Source organism: Lissotriton vulgaris, chromosome 5 (assembly GCF_964263255.1).
Source record: "Lissotriton vulgaris chromosome 5, aLisVul1.2, whole genome shotgun sequence".
In the NCBI taxonomy this organism is placed as follows: Eukaryota; Metazoa; Chordata; class Amphibia; order Caudata; family Salamandridae; genus Lissotriton; species Lissotriton vulgaris.
The window spans coordinates 687,488,932-687,497,523 of NC_141693.1; positions in this window are offsets into that span (position 1 = coordinate 687,488,932).

The following is an 8,592-nucleotide window of genomic DNA, read 5'->3' on the forward strand; positions in this document are numbered from 1 at the left end:
GAATATCTTCCTAACACCCATATTCCATTGGCTGCTCTGGTCAGGCTCCAGGCTTTCAGGTGACTCGGGATACCTCGCAGAAGTGGAAAAGAAGAGTCATTTCCTGAGAAGCTGCTGCCGGTTCTCACACCCACACTGTCTGGGGCCGTGGCCTGTGATGCTTTCCATTGTGAATTCAATTTTGGAGACAAGCCTGTCCCACTAGGCACCTCCCCTGGTGTGTTTCAAAGTTTTATTTAAAAAATAATAATTTGGGGGGAGTCGCAATTCTATGGGGACCCTTTCTGGCATATATATCTGGTGCCGCCAAAAACTCAGTTCCAGTGTATTTTCTTGATAGCACTTAAACACAAATATAGACAGTTTCAAGGTATCGTGACGGCATCGCAAATTCTATGCCCAGAGGAACAAATGGATTTAATAGGTAGAAACGTCTTTCAATTATTAATATCGAGAGCTTAAACCCCTTTTTCCATATTTTATGAATGGCTGTGATTTTTCACACTATCTATCTCCCCTGATAATTTTGTTTCACTTTGTAGTTTTACTTCGGGTTTTTTTAGACAAAGATGAAATATGCTCCTCAAGACTACCCAGAGGAACATAATAACTCTTCACTGGAGAAGGAGCAAGTTAAATCCTAGAAAGGAAGTATTGTATGGCAATTCTTATGAGTACCAGCGAGAAGAAAAGATAAGAAGCACTCCCGGCACCTCAAGACCATTTTTTTATTTTTCAGAGTTTTATATAGGGCAATTTTGACCCGACGGTATCGGCTATCAGAGCACTTTACATAGCACCAATTGCGTTACATGAGGATACATTCATTTTTTTGTTAGGCAAGGGGAGATTACGTGATTTGCCCAGAATCACAAGATGTTCAGCGTTATTGCCGAGACTCGAACCCTGGGGCATATTATCAAGGGGGCGATAGGCAATTTTCGCCGCTTTAGCGGCCGTTTATCGCTTTTGAAATAAACGTTGCTAATAGCACGTTATCTCAGTGATAAAATCCCATGATGCGAGGCGATAAAAAAATTGCTGCTAACCCTACTTACCGATAAATATCGCTATTTGTTGATAATATGCCCCCCAGTTCCCCAGATTTGAGGTCGAACGCCCAAGCTGTAAGGCCAATTCCAATCATCTGGCACAAGCAGAGAGAGAACCAGAGCAGAGACAGCAAGCAACATCTGCTGGTGCTTAAGCACAACCAGGCACCTGGGGGCATATTATCAACAAATAGCGATATTTATCGCTAAGTAGGGTTAGCAGCAATTTTTTTATCGCCGCGCATCAAGGGATTTTGTCGCCGAGATAACGTGCTATTAGCAACTTTATCTCAAAAGCGATAACATTCCCGGCGATAGTGGCAAAATCCGTGAATATCGCTGAGAATACAGCGATATTCAAGCATTATCGCTAAAAGGGTCTTAGCCATTATATCCACCTCCCATTGGATATAATGGCTAAGAACTGGTCTGAGAAGGCGTTAGTTTTTGGAGATATATGCGCTTAGCATGAATGTTTCCATCGCTACGCCTGTGTTGCTAACAGGCGATAGCGATGTTAGTGACTGCTTTCAGTCGCTAACAGGTTGGGTATGTTCACTTTGCATGTCATTAGCAATAAATATCGCTGACATGCAAAGCGGGCCCCAAACCGCTCCCTATCGCCTACAAGCTGTCGCTAACTGCTGTTAGCGACATCTTGCTAATAGGGCGATAATATTATCACCGCTTAGCAGCCAAAAACGGCCGCTAAAGCGGTGAAAATTGCCTATCGCCAACCTAGATAATATGTCCCCTCATAACTTGATCAAGACATTAGGGATATTCTAAGAACAATTCCTGAATTTGCATATGTGCGTCAATTTTGCTTGAAGTACCAAAAAAAGGTTGAGCATAGGAGAACAATCAAACCCTGTTCTAGCTCAGATCATCAACAGACACAAATGTTAGATTTTTTCTACCATTACAGCAGATTTTGTGCTTTTTGCTCACAAGCACTCTGTTTTAGATATTTCTTTGAATAAACAAAAAAAACATTTTTAGAGAAAATAATAAAAAAATAAAAAAGTTAAAATAAATAAAAAAGGTTCTTCCGCTTAGGACAAATGGTCTGTTTCCCATAAATAGGATAAGTTCGTAATGAAGAATGGATACAATTCTGAACCGATTGTACTCTCTGACACAACATGCATCAGCACTGAATTTTTTATCATCAAAATCAACCAAAAGCAAACCGAACAATGTTACAACTTAAAACAATGCTACGTATGACATACCTGATTTAAACACAGTACTTCCAGTCATATTAACAGATACATCTACACTTAAACAATGTGATTTATGGATCGTTACAGCACACTCTAGCGAGAGTGGGATCTGTGCATATAAGTCTTTCACAACAACACATCGGCCAATCTGCTTCACACCATCAATCTGCTCACATTTTATAGCTACATAGTCAACTTCTTCCCTATTTAGAAAGTGAATGAAATCAATAACTTTACCTATCACACCATTTACAAATCCTTCTTCAACATTTTAAATTATGTTGCAAAATTACTCTACAGATTGTGCACACTCATAAGGACTTTTCTAATACTGCAGTCCTGGATACAGATTTCTCTACTGAATCCTATTTTGCCTGTAGTTTTCCACGTAGCAGTATTGTCACTCCGTCCTGTTCTATTTTGTTGACGGATGTAATTTCCACAATGAATTCTTTCTCCAGGTTTAGTAACTATTTGTTAAAAGTGGACCACTCCTGAATAGGCATTAAAGAGGCTATGGATTTCCCCTCTTCAATGAAATTGAACTTTAGCTTTGCTGCTGTGTTGTTAGGGGAAAATAGTTTCTTGATAAGTCGGCGTTCTAAGGTACGTTTTTCCTCCTTTGTCAGAACTCCTATTCGAATATCCTTCAGAATATTTCCTTATTCCACTTCAGATGCTGAGCGCATATTCTTAAGTAGTTACTTGTATTGGAAATTTAGCCAAATCTTGACATTGCCTATTCTTCCGGAAGAAATTACGGCCAGATGTACAACCCTTTCATTTAGCAACTCACAATTTGCGACTCATTGCGGGTCACAAATTGCAAGGCGCTAAATGAAATTTACAACATTGTTATTTACACTGTTTTGTGATTCCTAATGGGGTCCCTCTGAGACGTTGGCCTGGTATATGCTGATCACTAATTATAGTGGGCACCTTGTACCAGTGCAAGCAACCCTTATTGATGATTATGTTAAAGACAACCTTTATTGAAAGCTATCCTAGAGGTAGCTATGGAGAGCAGCCTTCAGGCTAAGACTCAAAGGAATGTAAAGCTACTTGGTTTACCAGATAATAACATCCTGAATGACCAAATGAAAGGAGAACCACACAAGGAATATATAAAATATATGTATTTATTAATAAACACTCTCAACTAACCTCTTTATGAGATTAGAGAACAAAGCACACAATAATACATCACTAGAGTGACAGTAAATACACAGAATGCTTCAGGGGGAGACCAAACCATATACTATTTAAGAAAGTGGAATAACAACTCCGACTTGATTAGATACAGTGTCTAGAGCATGTAGAATCTCTGGGACCCCCAAAAAAACCCCAAAGTAGTGACACGGGGGACCCATGGAGGATGTGTGCAGTGTGAGAACACAGGCACGAGCTACGTACAACTCTATGAGAAAGTTGTGGTTGTGATTTTAAAGATTAAGGACACTTCGGAGAGGACTTTCAGCAAACCCTTTCAAACATAGAAGGTTCTAAGGTCAGCACCCTTATGAGTACCGGAGTACCCGTGTTACCCTAACCCAGGGAAGCCGGGTGCATAGGTGTCAAGTGATGTGGGGAATCTTCGTCGTTTTCAATGCTGTGATGCTGAAAAGTGCTGCTGCCATGAAGATGAAAAGTGTCCGGTGTGATCCAAGCCTAGATCGGAGAAGAGAAGAACATGAAAGCTGAGGGGACAGAGTCTGGGTCACTTCAGGGTAACCAGGGGCTCGGTAGACGAATGCCCACCAATGTCGGGTGCTTCAGGTGAGTTGACGCAATGCTTGACTCTGCAGCAATGGGGACCAGGAGATGTCGAGGATGTGAGGTGAGCTGTCCCACAAAGTTTGTCGATTGCTGGGGGGACAGTGTCCAGATGGAACACCAAGAAACCTTGGCAACCGCAACCCACGCGGTCAGAGGAAATCAGTTTTGATGAGGACCAGCAAGGTCCTGGGAACTCTCCAAGCAATGGAGAGTCAGAGCATTTCTGGCGCAATCAGGAAAGCCCACGGAAAGTCAAAGTTACCTTCACCGGGACCCACGGGCCAACGGACTAGGGATCGTGAAGGGACCTCAAGAGGAATCAAAAAATACCAGCCCAAGGAAACACTTGTAGAGTGTAGGCTAGAAATCTTCAGTAAAAACACTGCTCTGGGTCAGGACTACAAGTATCCCAAAGCACAGCCTCATGGGTCGTTGGAAAGCATATTCGGCTGCAAATGTACACAGTGCACAGGGGTTCGAGGTGCAATATCCCCACGAGAGATACGGGCTTCAGAATACCTGGGAGTCCAGATCAACCTCTGAGACCATGGGAACCCACCTACTGTGTTGCAGAGATCTTCAGAGTCTTCTGGAGCTTCATAGATACAAAACGGTCAGATGCATCCTGGTGCCTGCTTAGCAAGGAAGTAACTCATTTACTCCAAGGGAGATTCTTCAGTTGTCCAGCATTGTGCAGAACGTCGAAGTACTTGATTTCTGTATCATAGTGTAGTCCAGGTAAAATATAAAGTCCTGTTGTCAGGGGTTCCTACTTTATACCTGAGGAAGGGGTGGGACAAACTCAGGGGACCCACCTATGGGAGTGTCAGGACAGAACGGTGGCTACTCCCATTTCCTTTGTTCAGTTTCACACCAGAGCAGGAGCAAATGGCTCCAGCAACCGGTTTGAGCTGGACTATGCACAGAGACACCAAATGTGCCCCCAGTGCAGACATGAAATCACTCTGAGAGTGCACCCACTTAGCCCCAGTAAACTAAAGCCTGTTTGGGAGGTGATTACACCTCCCTGTGACAGGAAACCTATTGTCAAGCCTTCCCCTGCTGGACTTTTGTCCAGCAGCAGGAGGGCAGACTCGTGTCTATGTCTAGTAGCATCCATCTTGTGATGCCAGGGTCGAGAAACCTGGTACCGGGTGCACCCGTGTTGTCATATTACTCACTCCAGGATGGTGTAATCAAACCTCCCCCGCCAGTTACTGGTGGGGAGGTATGATTCCAAGGTGTTTGACACCAAACAAAACATGTTTCCTTGCAGCCGTTTTAAAGTTAGCATTTACCGTGAGGTTATAATGCTCTTAAGAGTATATGGTTGGCTGCATCACAGAACAACCCCGGAAAATTGATTCCAAAGGATGCAGAGGGGCTCTGCTCATGCATGGGCACCCTCTCACACAAAACCCAGCACCCTGCCTTCAGGATTGATGAGGCCTGCATTGGGGCGACTGATAGGTGTATATGTGCAGTGATAATGTATATATATTTAACCTATATCTAAGTAAGGGGTGCATGCACCACCTTACACATGTTGGAGTAGCAGACTTGTGGTGTCAATTTGAGTGGCCTCTCAGGGGTGGCATAATACATGCTGCAGTCCCTGGGAGGCCTCTGGTGTTCCTATGCCCTAGGTACATAGTATACCATATACTAGGGACTTATAAGGGTACCCCATAATCCAATCTGGAGTGTACCTAAAGTACATGCAATCAATTTAGGGAGAAAGCAGATAAACTGGGGTCCTGATGAGCAGGATCTAAGTTAAACTTGTTGAAAAACTGCAAAACACCAGGAAAAAAGTGGGGGTAACCATGCAGTCAGATTCCACCTTCGTATAGTTGCAAAATGCGAGGCTCAATATTATTAAAGAGCCTCTTGCAATTTCTCAGCCTATTGGGAATGCCAGCCCTCCCAGGGAAGGTGGCCTGCTGGGCTCAGCAGACCACCATGTCTGGGACTGCTTTTTTTAATAAAGCATTTTTCTTTTTCTGATGCAGCCCATTTTCCGTAGAGGAAAACTGGATGCATTAAAAAAAGAAAAATGAAACTTTTCAGTTTCATTTTTTTAAGGGCAGGCAGTTGTCTCTAGGACAACTACCTGCTCTTAAAAGTATTTTCCCAGATACTCACAATTGCAAGTGGTTTCCCATCGACTTGAAGTAGGTGGTAACCTGCAAGTGTTTTGCGCTGCAAATGCGGATGCAAAACATTAGTACATAGCGTGTTGACTTGCAAATAGGAAGGGTGCCCCTTACTAATTGTGAGAGTCGCAAATGCTATTTTGCGAGTCAGTGACTCGCAAAATAGCATTTGTACATGCTGTTACCCTTTTTCAGGGTCACAAACGGGAGTATCCTCCATTTGCGTCCGCAAAAAAGGGTCGTACATCTCGCCCTTAGAGTTTAATCATGGAGAAGCATATTGAAAACAGGCTGTCCTTTGATGGGGTTAAGTTGCAGTAGGTCTTCGAAGATAATTGAATGCTTTTCTTCAAACAGCACATTGTACTCTGTTTTTAAAATCTGTTGCATTCTTAAGTTAACAAAGGCAAGCAAGCATTATGTTTGAGACCATGCTCACCTCATCAATTATTAAAGGCTTAATTTTCTTCAGTACTCTTGGGAATTCATGACAAGCTTCACTAGATAACTTCTGTTATTCAAGTTTATTGCCATGTTCATCCGGTAGCATAAACTGTTGATGGAAAGTAATCCCTTTAATGTTGTTTTGTGCAGCTAGCTCAGTTGGTGCTGTTATTACACACAGTACATTTTATTCTGTAGTCCTCTGTAGGTAAGTGGTGAGAACTTTAAAAAGATTTTTCCAGTGCCAGCTTGACCACTGATGTAAATAGTTTAGGCTTCAATGATAAGCATTTCGATTATTTCTTCTCATGGAGGAATCATGCCCTTTTTTCTCTTTTACTTCCAAATAAATTGTTTTCTGTTCGTCATTCAGTTGTTCAACTAATTGCTCAAAATCAACAATTTCCTGTCTTGCTTGTTCCATTAAAGTTACCACCTCATTCATTGCTATTTCAGCTTTGTTTTCAATAATTGGTTTAACAAGGGGATCTTGACTTAGTGGTCCTGAACTTTGGCTGCTTGATGAACTCTCTTTAGCTACCTCAGCAGGAACCGTTTGGTCCTGCTCAATTTAATCAATTAACATTTTCAAATAGTTTTGGAAGACTTATTTGTAATTTCAATTCAGCACGACAAGGCTTGAAGAGATGTAGAAGAGCCAAATGGAAAAACTCTTTTCAGTCTATGGTTTGGCAACTACATTTTCTATGCTTAATTAGATTTCCTTTTGCTTGTCCCACCAAACAATCATTACATCCAAGCATTGCATATTCCCCTTCTTCTATGTTTTCTGTTACATTGCTTTTGTGTTTGCAGTTTTCAAGTACTTCATAAAGGCACATGTTTTCTTGATGTGGATTCGTTCTTGGAAAGTATGTGTCCAGCATATTCGGTTTCACAATGCCTGTACTTTCCGGTTCGAACTCTACTAGATGGTGAATTTCTGAAAAATACTTTAACACTATTTTTTGCATACTTGCTAGGCCAAGACTTATCCAAATGATTCCCCTTGACTTCAAGAACAAATTGGTTGAGCTCAGATGGACACAGCACTCATAGGACCCGATCTCTCTATGGGAAAGCATTTTCAAGCTGAAGCTGTATAATTGCGTGGTTGCAGTTTTGTTTGCAGAAATCTTCTCCCTCATTGCATCTCCGTTTTCTCTGATTTTGTAATGTATGAAGTGACATACCAAGTAACACCAATAGAGTTTTCTACAACAAATTGTATATCCATATTTGCATTCTGCATTTTGAGAATAACAGGGTTATAGTCATTAATATACTTGGAGGCCTCTCTTCTTCTCAAGTGCTTTGTGTTTTTCGGTGATTCTGTGTCAATGTATGTCTGACTGCAGACAAAAAAAATGTAATTCTCCTTTGAGAAATGACACGTTGTGTGAATCCAAATTGACATCTTGTGTAAAATCTCCTTTGCATCTGTAATTTTAATGGCAGTACGGCAGTACTTCCCACATCTATGTGTTTGAAAGAGCAGAATTTGTGGTCTCAGGTTTTTTTTAAAACTGCCTGTCGGGATGGCGCATGTCACATACTGTTTTATGAAAAATAGTGCAGACTCATTGCTGTCTGTTGCAAATTTTGGTGCATCTTTTATCCATAACAGCATGTTAATATGAGGTGCACATTTTGGGGCCCATTAGGATCGCGGACGGACTTGCGTCCGTCCGCGACCCCAGAGTAGGAGGGAACCTCCACATGGCCTGCGGAGGTCCCTCCTGTGCAATTAGGATGTGACCGCCACCCTGGCGGTCACATCCTCTATTTTTACCATTGCGGTGGCTGCAGCTTCAAGCTGCACCCGCCGCAATGTTAAAAATGCACACATTGCATTTGTGTGCAGAAAGCGGCAGGCACCGTGCGGTGCCTGCCGATTTCTGCACACAAATAATGGGGGGTACCTTAGGTACACCCCAT